Source organism: Sus scrofa, chromosome 2 (genome assembly GCF_054392235.1).
Source record: "Sus scrofa isolate SSC_HxYL_T2T_F1_AM1 chromosome 2, Sscrofa_HxYL_maternal_Yorkshire_Landrace_v2.0, whole genome shotgun sequence".
NCBI lineage: Eukaryota > Metazoa > Chordata > Mammalia > Artiodactyla > Suidae > Sus > Sus scrofa.
The window spans coordinates 3951262-3967233 of NC_139384.1; positions in this window are offsets into that span (position 1 = coordinate 3951262).

The window sequence follows — 15972 nt, forward strand, 5'->3', positions numbered from 1 at the left end:
ATCTCCAGCCCATCAGGGCAAAGTCCCCATCGACCTCTGTGTCCTTGTCTCGGCCTCCAGGCGCCATGCCATAGCCCCTCAGCAACGCAGACACAGTTGTGTATTAACAAACGCTGAGGCGCTCCCACCAGCGTTCAGCTGGTTAAGAACCCGACTAGCATCCTTGAGGACGTGGGTTCGATCCCTGGCCTCACTCAGTGGGTTAAGGATCCAGTGTTGCCATGAGCTGTGGTGTAGGTCACAGATGTGGCTCAGATCCCATGCTGTGGCTGTGGCTGTGGTATAGGCTGGCAGATGCAGCTCCAATTTAGGCCAGAAAATCCCATGTGCTGCAGGTGCAGCCCTAAAACGAAAAAAAAAAAAAAAAAAAAAACCCACACTGAGACATGTTTGCCAAACACTATGTCCTGTGTAACCCAAACACTCATTTCCTCTGCACAATCACCCCATGAGCAGCTGCCACCAAGTCGCCTCTGTTTCACATTTGGGGAAAATGAGGCCCATAGCGGGTAACTGACAGCCTTGGATATCCAGCATCTGTATCCGTGACTGTGGCCACCTCCCTGCTCTGATTGTCACCTCCAAGTGCAGGGCCCTTTGGTGACACCTCGAAGGGCCTTCTGAACACATGCTTCCTCTTAGCGGCCTTGCCACCAACCACCTCCCTGGGGCAGGGACTCCGCGCCCAGGCATGCGACTGTTGAATCCGTAAGGAAGTCACTGGGGGCTAACAGGTGCCATGTCTTGAGCTCCTCTTCGGGCCAGGAAGGACCCAAAGGCTTCCATGCATGCCCTCATCTTCCTTTCCCAACATCCCAACCTGGGGGCCCAGGCCCACCACCCCCATTTTACAGATGTGGACCCTGAGGGCCAGGGAGGTAAGGGAGCTGGCTAAGGACCACCCAGCTCAGCAGTGCTGGTGGTGGAGTCCTGCCTCCAGCCTGGATGAAGATGGAGGGAGGGAGGGAGAACCGGGAGAAGGGACCGTGGCTCATTCACTGGCACTGTAAAGACACCTCCTTGTCTCCCCTTCGATGGCCCTCAGCCACCATGCCACCAGGATCCCCACTTCTGGGCATCAAGGCCTGCCCTGTCTAGCCAGTTTGGGGCTTCTCATGACCCCACTCGGAAATCTTAACAGCAGGTGGCATTTCCAGTCCCGGGGGAATATCTGTAGAGGTGTGGAGAGCAAACAGTGACCCGCAGAGGAGGGGACAGGAAAGCAGCTTGCCAGAACCCCGCCTGCTCAAAGCGGCCACGTGCAGACGGACGTGACCCGGGGCATCCCAGGCAGTAAAGTATTTAGAACCAGAGAGCAAGCTCGCCCGTCAACAGCAGACCCTTTGTCCCCGCGGCAGAGGAGACGGGATGGGTGGGAATTGGCATCTTCGGGCTCATCCTCTCTGTCTGCGGATGGCGATGGCGGGACTACCTGGAACCAGGCATCCGCCGCGTCTGGGCGACCCGGTGCGGGCGGGTGTCTGTGAGCCGGGCCCTGGGCCAGCGTGAGAGCCCCGGGAACGGAATAATGAAGAATTAATTTACCCAGCAGGGCCTTTCAGTGTCTGGGAAGCCGCGCACCTTCTCAGAGGGGGCAGCTGTGTTTCCTCGGAGGAATGCCATTACACAATCGCTCTGTCAAGAGGCTGCATTAAGAATCTGGGCGAGGATGCTTCAGCTTCAGCTGCCGCCTTTGATTCGCACCCTCCCCGTGGGCAGAGCCAGACCCTGGCTCCCTGCTGCCCCGGGAAGGCAGGAACCACCCACAAGGGACCCCACACAGGAGCCGGAGAAAATGGCCCTGACTGCCCCCAACGCGCAGAAGCCAGAGAACCTGAGTCCTGCAGAGCCCACCGCATCGGCAAAGCGGATCTCACACCCATTGTGCAGATGGGCAGACAGCCCGCAGCCAGCAGGGAGCAGAGCCGGGACGACGGAGCCCATGGGCAGCTGGACAGGTGGCGACATAGGGGTGGAACTGACCTTGAGGGGCGTTGCAGACATAGAAGTGGGCTGAGCCTCATTCCCAAGGTCGGCCTGCAGGCAGCTGAGCCCACGGGGAGAGATGCTGCTTCAAGGATCAGAGACGTGCGTGTTAGAGGGTTTTGACATCACATATCTATTTGAAAAGCTGGATTGCATATTTCTAAGCATGGAGCTGGGGTGTAGGAGGAACCATCAGGACTGGGAATCCAGAGCCTTGGGCCCAAGCCCACCACGCTCAGTCCTCAGTCTCCTTGTCAGGAAAGTGGGTGGAGGAGTTCCCTGGTGGGTTGGTAGGTTACGGATCTGGCATTGTTACTGCTGTGGCTCAGGTCCCTGCTGTGACGTGGGTTTGATACCTAGCCCACGAACATTCACATGCCTTGGTCATGGCCAAACAAGGAAAGTGAATAGATTGGGGTCCTCTAGGACTTGGGTGGAAAGGGGTTCTCCAACTCATCCCCAATCTCACCACAGTCTCTATGGCCACCTTCAGATTCAAAAATCCCCACCATGTCCTGCTTAAAGTACAATGGACATCAAAGCCATTACGGAAGGGATTTTGATTCTCCCCAGGACACTCTACACCCTGGGAGCCACTCCCTCCCCATCCTCACCTGAAGATCGCACAAGCTGGAGAAAAAAAATCATTTACAGCAATGGTGTTCCATTTTAGAAGATCAATGAATAGAATTTAGTCAATTATAATGAACAAACACAGCTACCTGGCTGGCACTGCCCACATGCGCAGTACGCATCCTGCCGTTGAGGAAGCGGACAGTCCGCTAAAAGAGACAGAGAGACACCATCACCCAGAACACAGCCTGAGAAATGCTTCAACAGGTCCATTCCTGAGACGCAGAAGCTATGATTTCCTCATGATGCATGGACACTCCTGCCTCAGGACCCTTGCACATGCCATGCTTGCCTCAGCCTGGAACACTTCCTCAGACATCCGCCGGGCTCACTCTCAGACTTTTTGCAGGTCTCTGCTCAGTGTCCCCTCAGCAGTGCAGCCTGCCTTGACCACCCTAACTAAAATAGCACCCACACTCACACCCAGACATTCCCTAGCCCCTCATCATGCTTAATTTTCCTTCATAGAACTCATGTCTCTGTGCCTTATTGTCTGCCTTCCTCAAGACAGAGGGCACCCGGGGAGGGAGCCCTCAAAAAATACCCATCGAATGAATGAATGAGCAGGGGTTGCCTTCTGAGAATTCCTCCTGCTGAACCCTGGCCCTGGGAAGAACCACTCATGGTAGCCAGATTCCTTGTCCAGTGGCTGGCTCAGAGAAGGAAGGGCCAGTGGTGGAGCTGAGTGGGTTTTTCTCCGTGCCCATGTATTAGTTACCTACTGCTGCATAACAAATTACCCTAAATAAGGTAGGTCAAAGCAGTCTCAAGCATTTGTCATCCTCATGGTTTCTGTGGGTCAGGGATGTGGGTGGGGCGAGGTTGAGCAGCGCCATGTCTCCAGAGACAGCAGATGGATGTCAGTGAGGGGCAGTCTTCTGAAGACTTGACTTGGGCTCGGGGATCTGCTTCCAAGCTAGTGCTGCTGGTAGGAGACCTCAGTTCCTCTCCAAAGGAGTCTCCTCAGTCATGGAAGCAGAAACGTATTCATGAGAGTGAAGTGGACACTACCATGCCCTAGACAACCCAGCCTTGCACTGCTACGTTTGTCAAGCTCCACACATCACTAGACCAACCCTGACTCGGTGTGGAGGATGCAACACAAGAGTGTGAAATCTGGGACATGAAGGACATGGACCTCTGCTGGGAGAATGGCTCCCATACTCCTGCACCTGTCCCTAGAGGCTGAGGAAGGGATGTGTCCTGTGGTCTAGGAAGTCCTTCTCCAGCTCCCTGCATCTGAACCCCTTGTTCTCTCTCAGAACCCTCCTCTATGAAACCTTCCCTGGTCGACCTCCAGCTCAGTTAAGGGCTCTTTGGGTGCTCACTGCACTGTCTCCACCAGAACATGGTGCAATTATTTCTCCCTGAACTTTCTTCACAATGGAGCTGAGAACTACTCAGAGAAAAAGCCACATTTGATTCCCCTGTGTCCCCAGCACCAAGCAGCCAGAGCTTATCCCAGCATTCTATGCGGCTCATTGAATGTTCATCAGATAGATGGATGAATGGTTGGATGGTTGGAGGGATGAGTGGACAGGTTGAAGGGGTGATGGATGATGAGTGGATGGCTGGGTGGATGGATGGATGGGTTGACCAATGGATCAACGGGTCAGTGAATGGGCAGATGGATGGATGGATTGACGAATGGATCAATGGGTGGGTGAATGGGTGGATGGATGAGTGAGTTGATGGATGGGTGTATGGATGGATGGATGGATGGGTGGGTGGGTGGATGGATGGATGGATGGATGGAGGATGGATGGATGGATGGATGGACGGACGGGTGGGTGGATGGATGGATGGATGGATGGATGGATGGATGGACGGATGGGTGGATGAGCGGGCAGATATGTGGATATCCGCATGGTACGCTTCTGGATATGTGGATGGATAAATGGTTGGGTTTTCTTATATTTCTCCTATAAAATAACTGGTTGAGACTCTTAGAAATACCAAGCCAAGAGAGAGCTTAAAATTTATCTACAGACGCACCGCCCAGAGTCAGCAAGGCCAAAGAGTCATATTGAAGCTATGGATTCCAGTCGCTGCTGAGAGAAGTTCCTTACTCTTGGTGTGATCTGCCTCCTGGCAGCAATGCCGCTCCCTCTCACAACGTGCACCTGGGGATCTACCCACAAAGGTGCTCACACACGCCCCAGACAGCAGAGCAGCTGCCGTCATAACGCAGCCTGCACACCCCCATGCTCAGTGGGGGCTGGCCAGCTCTCACTGGGGCGAGCAATGCCACACAAAGCCAGCTTCCTCTGGCATCTTGTTCTGGGCTGGTCAAGGGTGGAGCCTGGAGAGCCTGGGGGAAAGGGTGTGGGGTGGGAGGTATCCTGGAGCCCTGCTCACCTGCTCACCTGCTCACCTGTTCCTGCCATCTGGTCTGACCCGGAGCTCAGAGCCCTGCCCCCACTCCTGTCTACCTCCCTCACTTCCTCTTTCACCTGAGGCCTCCGTGGGGACCCAAGCTGCCCACAAACCCTGGGATCAGGGAATTGAATCCCGGCGACAGCTTTCATTCCTTTTAGGAGGATGGGAGCTACTCTTCTAAGTGGGTTTCCTTGAGAGAAGGACAGTAACACAAAACCTGGCCTCCAGCCGGAGCCTGAACTTGAAGAGGAGGGAAGCTTGTCTCCAAGCAAAAGGCAAGGCCAGGGCTGGGTGGATCTGGACTTTAGGGGCCTGAAGCTTGTACCCTCTGGAGGGTCTGCCTAAGGAAAAAAAAAAAAAAAAAGACCACACTACAAATACAAATTAGGTCCCCAAACAGCCATTTGGAATGAGAAAGAAACACTAGTGACACATTTTAAACATTAGCAAATGCTGGGAAATAGCATATGATGGCATGATTGATTGACTGCCCAACCCTCCCCTAGAACATTTGTTTTCCTACGTGTTTGGGGGCTGCATTGTCTTCAGTTGCCTCTTTGTGTGACAGTGACGTTGTAATATGATTTTCCACTTCAAAAATGAAAGCTCCATCCTCAGCATGTTTGGCTGAGATTTGTTTATTATTAAGGCCGAGTTGGAAATGTCCTTCACAGTTTCCTGTGTCTGACTGGGGGATTCCAGCCCTTCAGAGTCACTCATGACACCAGTGACCATAGGGGAGCAGCCATGCCCGCTCGGACCGGTCCTTGCCACCTTGGGTCCTGGGCGGGAGAGGTGACCTTGAATCCTGGTCCTTGTGGCCCCAAGCAGGAAGCTCCTTACCACCTCGGGTCCTGGGCGGGAGAGGTGGCCTTGAATCCTGGTCCTTGTGGCCCCAAGGAGGAAGCTCCATGAGGGCCACCTGGATCAGGTAGTCCCCAGTCCCCAAGACCCAGGGGCAGTGGTGACTTGTAGGCTGGAGCAGAGAGGCCCACACTGAACCTGGGGATGGAGCCATGCAAGTGAGAGATCTGATGCTGAAATGTCCTTGTCTTCACTGACAATCTGGTGGTGCCTCCTGCAAACACCCAGGGGCTTAGCTCCCAAAGTACCTCCAGCCTCCACCTACAGCCATGCCAGGGAGCCAGGCCGTCGCCTCACACTCCAAGAAGCAGCCTGCATATTCTGTTGGAGGGAGGACAGAGAGGGGTCAGATGCAAAGGCATCAGGAGGAGGATGTGGCCATGCCCACAGGCACTGGGATTTGGAGAACTGTCAATCATTGCCCTAATCCAGGCCCCTAAAGCCTGCAATTCCAGACATCCCCATGTAGAGGCGCTCGACCCTATGCTTGGAGAACTAGAGGCCTCATTGCATCAGAAGGGTCTCTCCTGAGTCTCTAAGGGAGTTGGGGTTGGGGGCAGGGCAGTCAGCAGTCCCAACAGCCGTTGCTCAACTCAGGGCAGGGGATTTTCACCAAGCAGGGGGACCAGTAAAAGTCTCGGTTTCATGGGAGTGGGAGAAGCCGCCCAGCCTTAACCCTCCTACATCAGCCCCATCCCACCCCCACCACACTCACTGGCCCCCCAGATTCTACTGCCCTGGGGAGAAGCCAGACACCTGGGCCATGCTGGAGGGCAGCATTACCAGGATCAGAGAGACACCACAGGGGGAGCCCTAGTGGTCTTATCTTTGCTAGACCATTTACTCACTGGTGCTTCCGGAAATTTCCCCACTCCCCCTGCACCTCAGTCACTTCCTCTGCAAAGTAAGACAATATCTCTGATTCCTGTCCAGCCCCATGGAGCTAGGACAGGGGTGATCTCAGCAGAAGCACAGCTGTGGACCCACCATGCTAGACTCGCGTCACACCTTGTTGGGGAGTCCAGGCCTCCAGTGCAGCCCCGTCTGTATCCAGTAACTCCTCTGCTCAGACCCTTCGGTCTGTTCACACTGGGCCCCTAACTGTACCCCAGACAATCCTGGGCTAGCCTGCCTCCAAAGCCATGTTCCGTGTCTCCTGTGCACAGGAATTGCCCCCCCAACCTCACCCCACCCCCACTTGGTCTTTGAGACACAGGCTCCTTCCCCTGAAGCACAACTGGACCCCAGCCTCAGTTTTCCCCACGGAGATGTGGGTCATGAGATCCCAAGGACATGGCTGGAGATGAGCCTGTGAGACTGTGCGTGTGGGCTCACATTGTCCCGCAAATAAGAGGGAGCAAGATGCTTACAAGCTCTTTATCCCTTTTGAAAATAGGTGTGAGCTGACACCTGGAGCAAACCTGCCTCACACAGGACACATTGGTGGCGGGGGTAGGGTGGGGGGGGGGGGAGAGGAGATCTCAGTGTTCATGAGACCTGCCTCTGAATCCCTTCTCCAACCCCAGAGCCTCAGTCATTTGTCCTCACTGTCGCTTAACAATTAGGGCTGTCCTAGAGTCCAGGGGACGCATTGCTTGTGTCTGAGCCTAGGTGTCACCCACCCGTGTGTCTCCATGGTGTATCGGCAGGTCGGCCAGGGCTGACCTCAAGCCTGACTCCCCTTTGCCTCCCACGGGCCTCACAGGGGTTTGCCATGCTGCTCAGGTGGTACCTACAGATTTAAGTGCCCCTCGAGGTGGGCAAAACCCAAAAGAGGCTCCCGCACCCTCCTGATTCATCTGGACAGATGAAGTGTGTTGCTTGCAGATGCGTGGATGGTTTCCAGGGCTAACCTGGGCCAGCAGAGGGTGGGCAGGAGGGGCAGGCAGGAGCAGATCAAGTGACCTGGGAAAGGAGACCTTCCCCCATCCACCGTCCACCACCTCCTGACTGCGGGGGGCGGGGGGGGGGGGGATCCCAGATGGGCCCCAATGAACGTCACCTTTGATATTCAATCCCCCTGCTCAGGCAAGCTCAGTTTCCCTCTCTTGCCACATCTCAGCCATACGCCAAACAGAAGGCTGTGAGGTTTTTTTAAAAAAAAAAATCCTAAACCTCTTTCAATTATACTCATTCTCCCAGCATTGAAGATGCAGGCAGAGGTGTATACCTTTTCTTTTTTTTTTTTTTTTTTTTTTTTTTTTTTTTTTTTAAACAATAGGTACGAGCTGCCAACTAATTCTAGGGCAAACCCACCTCCTACAGTTTCTGGAAAATTCACTTCAGCGTCCAAAAGGGAAAATGTATCCTCTGATGTGGTTGGTTAAGTGGGTTCCTGATCAATCCAATTGGAATGCAGAATGACCTCCACTGATGTCACACAACTCCTTTATTTGCCTAAAGAAGGAAGAGCTCCTCATGGGAAGCTGGACTCTCCTTCTCAGCCCACAGGGTTGGTTCAAGATCACTCTCTTGCCCCCCATCAAGACTGTGGTGTAGGTCGCAGATGGGGCTCAGATCCCATATTGCAGTGGCTGTGGAGTAGACCGGCAACTATAGCTCCGATTTGACCCCTAGCCCAGGAACTTCCATATGCCACAGATGTGGCCCTGAAAAGCCAAAAAAAAAAGGAAAGAAAGGGAGGGAGGGAGGGAGGAAGGAAGGAAGGAAAGAAGGAAGGAAGGTAGGTTGGTTCCTCTTTATTGCAGTGATTACACCTTGGCTTTGACTCGAAGTCTATTTATCTTATTAATAAAACTACTTCAGTCTTCTTATACTTATTGTTTGCCTGGTTTATCATTTTCCCACCTATTTGCTCTCAATCTGTCTGTCTCTTTATAGTAAACTGTGTTTCTTGTCCAGAGCAGCTTGGGTTTTCCTTCCTTTTTTAAAAAATGGAGTATTTAATTCATTAGCATATGCATAATTTTTATGTAGTTGGATTTAGGTCTATTTGCCCTCTCTGTTTTATTTTCTCCTGTGTTCCTCCTTCCTTGCCTGTTTTGTTTTTAACTGAATATCTTTTGGAATTCTCTTTATCTGTTGACATTTAATTATATCTATTTGCCTTTGTTAACTGACAAATGATTTTCTTCTAAAACAATCAGAGCAATTCAATTACATTCCTAGTCATCAACAACAGAGAAAGTAACTTTAAAAAGATAATATTCAAAATAGCATCAAATAATGAGCAGCACCTACAAAAAGTCTAATAAAAGACATGCAAGACTTTTACAGAGAAAACTACAAATCCTCATTGAAAGACATAAAGTAAGCTCTAAATAAATTACAAGGTGTGACACATTCATGGGTAGGCAAACTCGATAGTGTAATAACGACAGTTCTACTCAAATCAGTTATTAATTAAAGACAAATCTAATCAAAATTCCTAAGGCCATTCCATGAAACTGACAAAGTGATCTGAAAACTTATGTGGAATAGGAATGTGCTGAAAACAGGGAGACGGTCTTGAAAGAAGACAAAGAAGAGAAGAAGAAAGAGGTAAGGAATGAGAGAGCATGAAAGAATCGTATCCGAGATGAGCCTTCATAATAAATCCTCTGTAATTAAAACTGTGTGGTATTGGTGCAGAAATAAATAAACTAATGAGGAGTTCCCTGGTGGCCTCGAGGTTAAGGACTCAGAGTTCTCACTGCTGTGGCCTGAGTTCAATCCCTGGCCTGGGAACTTCCGCCTGCCATGGGCACAGCCAATAAATAAATAAACAAACAAACAGAATAGAGACACACATTTTGTGGGGAAGATATATAAGAATAAAACTTATTTTAGAAAAAGAAAAAGCAATCAATACATGGACCTAGGATGATTGGCTTTACAAAGGAAAGCCAGGCAAAATTAGATCCTTCCTTCACACCTGCAAAGAGAAATCCATTTCAGTTAAAGGAGACCTAAGTATACAAAGACAATTCATACAATTTTAAAATAAAACCTAGGAAAATATCCTTACCACCCTGAGATGAGATGTGTTAAACCAACACAGAAAGCACAATTAGGACAAGATCAATACATTTACTTAGGGCAGACGTAAAAACCTGGAATATGACAAAAGACAACATAGGAAAAAAGAGAAGGTCAGCCACAGGTGGGGAAAATGTATGCAATGCTTATCCTTGGCAAAATGATGCCTGTCCAGAATATGTAAAGAACTTCTACAAATCAATAAATGGAAAAATGGGTAAAAGATACAAAGACTCAAAATACAGGGAAAGAATCTGAAGTGGGCATCACACCTCACCATAATTAAGTAATTAAGGAGATGAAAAGGATGGCACATTGCATCCTTCAGCCTGACCAAAAAAGGGGGCGGGGGAGTCTGACAGCATTACGTGTGAGCAATGATGAGAGGATGGAATTCCATCACATCTGCATTTGGGGCATGAAGAATCAAGAAAGGACAGAAGGGGCCATTTAGCTGCTAAGGGATTTCCCCAGAAGGCCCATCCAATAACACCCATTATATGTCAGTAGCCACTGTTGTGTCATGTATTCAGCACATTTAGGCTGGATCAATGTTTTCCCAAATCATGGTTTTGACAATAAGAAAGATGAGGGGATTGGTCTCTGCCATGGTCTTCGATGCTTTCTACTGGACCACTCCACGGTCAGAGACCAGGGTTCAAAAGCATCTGCTGAAACCATGGACCCTTTCGCCCGTGCTCCGATCCTGGCCAGAGCCACCATCCTGGCCCTCAGATCTGTGGCGGCCTCCAGACCAGCGAACACCGGACTTGCAGAACACTAATTCCCCTGCAGCCGACAGTCGTGCCTCAGAGAAAATGCTACGGAGTTGTCCGGAGCCCATCAGAGTTGGCACGAACTGGAGGCAGCACAGCGGCCATGGGGAGACAGACTCTGCAGTGGACGCAGGGGTAGATATGCAGGGAAGGAACCTAGGTTCCCGCCTCTGAGCCACCCCCTGCCACCCTGACTCAGGTCTGTGGGGCAAAGGAGGTGCCCTCGGTTAGACGCCATAACCAATGTCTGCTGCTCCGGCTGTCCAGAGCTTTTCCTGGCTCTTCTGGGCACCACAACCCAGCTTTCCCCCACTAGAACGACCCAGGCCTGGGATTTGGCAGGGATGGTCATGTGGTCCAACCCATGCCAGTGAGGCTCCTGCTAAGGAACACTGGGATTGCTCAGAAAAAGTCAGGTGGTCCAATTCCAGCCAATGAGGCACCTGCTAGGGAACCACTGGGATTGGTCAAGGAACAATCATGTGACCCAATCTCAGCCAATGAGGCTTTTGCTAGGGACTGCTGGGAAAGGATGCTTGCTCCATCATGACGGACTTGAACTTGAGGGTCCTGGGGCTCCAGCAGCTGCCACTGGACCCACTGTGACCCACCAGAGGGAGCCTAGGGACATCCCCTCCTGGAGAGAGCTGCCTGGTCCTGGGGCAGTGGAGACCGAAGCAAGCCACCCTTCCCAGTACATTTTGGCCACATCCACTTAGAGTTGGGCTTTTGGCTTCTTGCAAACAAGACTCCCAAGGAGCACGAGGCTAGAAGTCCGGGGTGATTGGTGGCAATGCAGAGCAGTTGTGCCACTGCCTGGCAGCCTCGTCCCAGCCTGTTCATCCCATGCGAGGTGAACGCAAGCCCTCCCCACTGCCAGTCCCCTCCCTCAACCCAGACCACGGGGTGATGGGTGTAATTTATTGTAGGAAACCCTTAAAGGCGCAAGAGCTTTGGAGAGCCTGCGACAATAGGCATAAAGCACGCATTTAACCCGTCTGAATGGAGGCTAGATTTACTGTCTGGGCCAGACGGGATTTTTGTCCCCAAGTCATCTCCGAGTACATTGGTCACGAAAGATCTTGAAGATGGAACAAAGGAAGTAAATTGTAAAAGGAACTTTGTCAAGGAGTTTTCGATGTTCACCAGAGAGAAACGCGGCTGCCCTCTCCGCAATGCCTGTTGGATTCGCCGAGCGGTTCTGGATCAGAGGAAGATGCTAATGAAGGCGTTTAAATGTACGTTTGATGGACCCCGGAGAATGAGGCCAATTGCATACAAGCCCGCAGCAAGGTTAAGGAATCAAAGAAGATGGGCCATCAGATTCTCTGCCGGGGACAAGGCTCCATTGTCAGGGCCCCTTTCTCAGCCGAGAAGCTGTGTTTTTAACTACAGTGTTTACCAACGTGTTCATCCTTGCCTGGCCGCCTGGGCCTGCAGAATTTATGACCAGGAACAAACCTCTTAGAGGGGAAAAGAAAACAGCTCCTACCAGCTGGGGAAGGGCTGTTTATGAGGGCCCCGCCGAGCTGCATTAAGCGTTCCGGCTCCATGGGGAGTGGGAGGCATTTGCAAAGACAGGGGCCTAGCCTCGCAGATGGAAGGGGCCTTGCTTTCGGGAACAATCACAGGGAGACAGAGGCTCCTTCTGAGGCCTCCCGAGCGGCTTCAATATGGCTTGTCTCAGTTTTGTCTCCTTAAGACAATCCGAATCTGGGCCCCTTGCAGCTGAGCTCGCCTGCCAGCCTGAGTGCCAGCATCTGCAGGCTGGAGATTTTGAGAAACTTGCAGACACCCCGCTGGGTTCCCTGTTGGTGGGACTGACATTTGTGAGCTGGCTGCCCCGCCTGAAGGTGGGGGGACACCCCCCCTGCTCTAAACCTCCATGGCAGCCGCCAACCCCATGCTCAAGACCCTTGACCCAAGGCCCTACCCAGTCCCCCAAGTCTCATACTGTCTTGCACTTGCCAGGCGTACTCATGGCTCCCCTTCCATAAGCAGGTCCTGGAGCGGGTGTCCTGGCCTGGGACATGCCCCTGACCCTCGAGGACCAGCGCCATCCCGTTTGAGCTCCACCATCAGGCTCCCCCAGTTCCAGCCTCTGTGCTCCCTGCCCACTGGGGTTCTCCCACCCACACGTCTGTTCCACCCCCTCAGTCTAAGCTGTTGCCTCTGCCTAGAATGGTGCTACTCAATTTGTGGGCCCCAGACCAGCGACCCCAACAGTTTATGAGTCAGGCACATTCCCGGGCCCACCTCCCACCTACTGAATCAGAACCTCTTGGGGCTGCAGATGGGTGGGGGCGCCCAGGGATGTTTTTCAGGCTCTCCAGGTGATTCTTACGAATATCGAAGCTGGAGAGGCCCTTCCCACTCCACATGGGCACTCTCGCTCTCTCTCTCTCTCTCTCTCTCCCTCTCTCTCCCTATCTCAGTTTGGAGCTGTTTGGAGCTCAGGTCAGGCTCTGAAGAAGCAGGGGGCATCGTGGAAGTTTCCTGGGGAGAACAGGCAGCAGGAGAAGGGGTCTCTGCCCCCTCCCCCTCAGGTCTGGCTGTCTTCCCAGGTCAGGTGAGTGTCTGGAAATATGGGGAGCTCAGGCTGTCCCTGGAAGGGGCAGGGAAGGCTGTATTAAGGTCCTAGAGCTACTGTAACGAACAGCCACAGATGACAGGGCTTTAGGACACAGGAGTCCATTCTCTCCCAGTTCTGGAAACCGAAGCCCTAAATCAAGGTGTCGGCAGGGTCTCGCTCCCTCTGGAGCCTGCTCACACCTGTCTCCCAGCTCTGGAGGCTGCTGGCAGTGCTGGCATCCTTAGCTTGTGGATGCTTCACTCCAATTTCTGTCTTCTTTCTCACTTGGCCTTCTGCCCCCAGTGTGTCTGTGTCTCAAACCTCCTTCTCCTTTATCTCACAGGGACACCTGTCTTTGGCTAGAGAGCCCACCCTTTATCCGCTCTGATCTCATCTCAAGGTCCTGAACTCAGTTAAGTCTGCAAAGGTATCTTTTCCAAATAAGGATACATTGGCAGGTACCAGGAACTGGACGGATCTTGTGGGGACACAATTCAACGCCCCCCAGACGGTCAGAGTCATCCGGTGAAGGCACGTGCTCCGGGCAGACGGCCTGTGCTCGAAGCCCATCTGCACACCTCCCAGCCCTGTGACCTCTTACTAGCTGCTCTGCTTCTCCAGCATCAGCTTCCTCATCTGAGAAGAGGAAGTAACCACAGTGTGTCTCTCTGCCCACATCTGGCTCCCTCTCCCGCCGCCCACCGCTCCGTTCTCTGCTCACTGATGCTGGAGTCGTGAGAAGACATCATTCCCCTGGGTAACCCCCGGGCTCCCGACTGTAACCCCAAGGATCTCACCCTCCCCTGCTCCCTCTGCACCAGCTGAAGCCCTATGGTCCCCCACCTTCTCCATCAGCTGCATCTCTCATCCCTGGACCCTGAGCAACATTCCGGAACTCTACGGGCTTTCTCAGAGCTCTCCAGAATGCTTGTCCCCACTCTCTTCTCCATTAAGTAGCCAGCCCCACGCATCTCACATCCTCTCTCCCTCCCTCTCTCTCTGCCCCTCCCTTCTTCTCTCTGAGGGAAGCAAACTATAGTCCTGTAGAAATATCCTAAGGAACTAAAGCCTCTGACCAACAGCCAGGGAGGACCTGAAGCATCTCAGCAACCGGTGAGTGAGCCTAGAAGCAGCTCCACTGGCCCCAGTCGAGGCTTCAGATGATGAAGCCCCAGCGACCACTGTGCTGCAGCCTCACAAGAGACGCTGAGCCAGAGCCACCCAGCTAAGCTGCTCCCGGACTCCAGATCCACAGAAATTGTGTGAGGTAACATATGTCTACCACCGTTTTGTAGACCTCAGCTGAGTTTGGGGACAGTCTGTAATAGATTCCTGACACAATTCCCCTGGCCACACACCCAGAGTTTGGATTATCAGTCATTTTAACAAGGTAGAGATGCTAACTGTGGCTCCAGGAAATAGCTCACACTTGAGGACGGCAAATAGAGAAGGCTTCTCAGCCTGGCTTGAATGGGGTGGATGGTGGCTTCTATCTAAGGACACAGGGGCATCTCTTGCACCCAAGCACAGAGCTACCTGCTGTTCTCCATGGTCTGTTCTCTGCTTCTTGGGACACGTGTCAGGTGGAAATGGCCACCCCTCTAGCATGGCCCATTTCAGTTCTTCTGGTTAAGAGAATACCCCAGAGATAACAAGATCAACACAGTGATGGCCAGATGTCCATCCTGGCTCCTTCTCCCATAGCAGGTGGGGAGGGGCAGAGAATATATGGATGGTGGGGTGCCCAAGTGAGATTCCAAGAAAGGTGCCTGTTCTAGAAAAGGGGCTAGAAAGACACCCCACCAAGTGTCTACTCTCAGCACATCCTTCCTTTCAGGGGGCAAGTCTGTAGCCACAGAAAGAGGGCAGCGTCCAGATTTAGAAGGCAGAAATTGAGCAAAGTATGTTGGCATGCATCCAAGCACTGGGGTGATCTCTGCTCACAAATCCACCACCCATGGGTGCTCCTCACCTGCCTTGCTTATCTGATCAACACACGTTCCCACTTGACCTGAGTCATGTTCTTCGACGTTGCTTGAGGACTGTGGGGCCTTGGAGGTGGCAGCATCTCACTTACGTAACTGCCTTTTGTAGACCTCAGCCATCTCCCACATCAGGTGGCCCCTTTGCCCTGCACATCCGTGGTCAGCCTCTGTCTCTGTGTTGAGAGGACGGCAGTCAGGTAATCTGGTGTCCCCTCCAGCCCTGCAACCAGGGTGGCTGGGGAGCCCACATTAAAGCCCAGTTGCTCCTTCCCTGGCTTGACAATCACCTGACTGGTGGGAACAGGTGCCGCCTGGGCCCCCTTCCCCAGCCCCCTGCCACAGCTGACTGGTCCCTCATCTTTCCCAAGGATCGTTGCAGCATTCTCTTCATGGGTCTTTCAGCCTCTGGTCTGGCCTCTCCAATGCATCTTCCTCCTCTGGCCCCTAGGGTCCCCCGGCCACGTCCCTCCCCTGCTGCCATCTGTGCCCTAGGTCCCTATTGCCTTCAGAGTAAATCCCAAGCTATGTGACCTGGCCAGTCATGCCCCAGGGATCCATCCCCAGCAACATCTCCAGCCTCATCTCTGGAAAGTCTCCTCCTTGAACTTTTAGCTCCTGCAAAGCTAACCTGCTAACAGCACCCCATAGACAACACCCCAAGAAAGGATGTTTCCTGCTGCTTGCCTTTGCAGCAGTGGTCCCTTCCTTCTGGCCAGGAGTGTCCTTCTGCTGCCACACTCTTCTCTTGGACAGCTCCTCCCATCCTTCCACATACTGCTCTAGGGTCGCCACCTCCAGG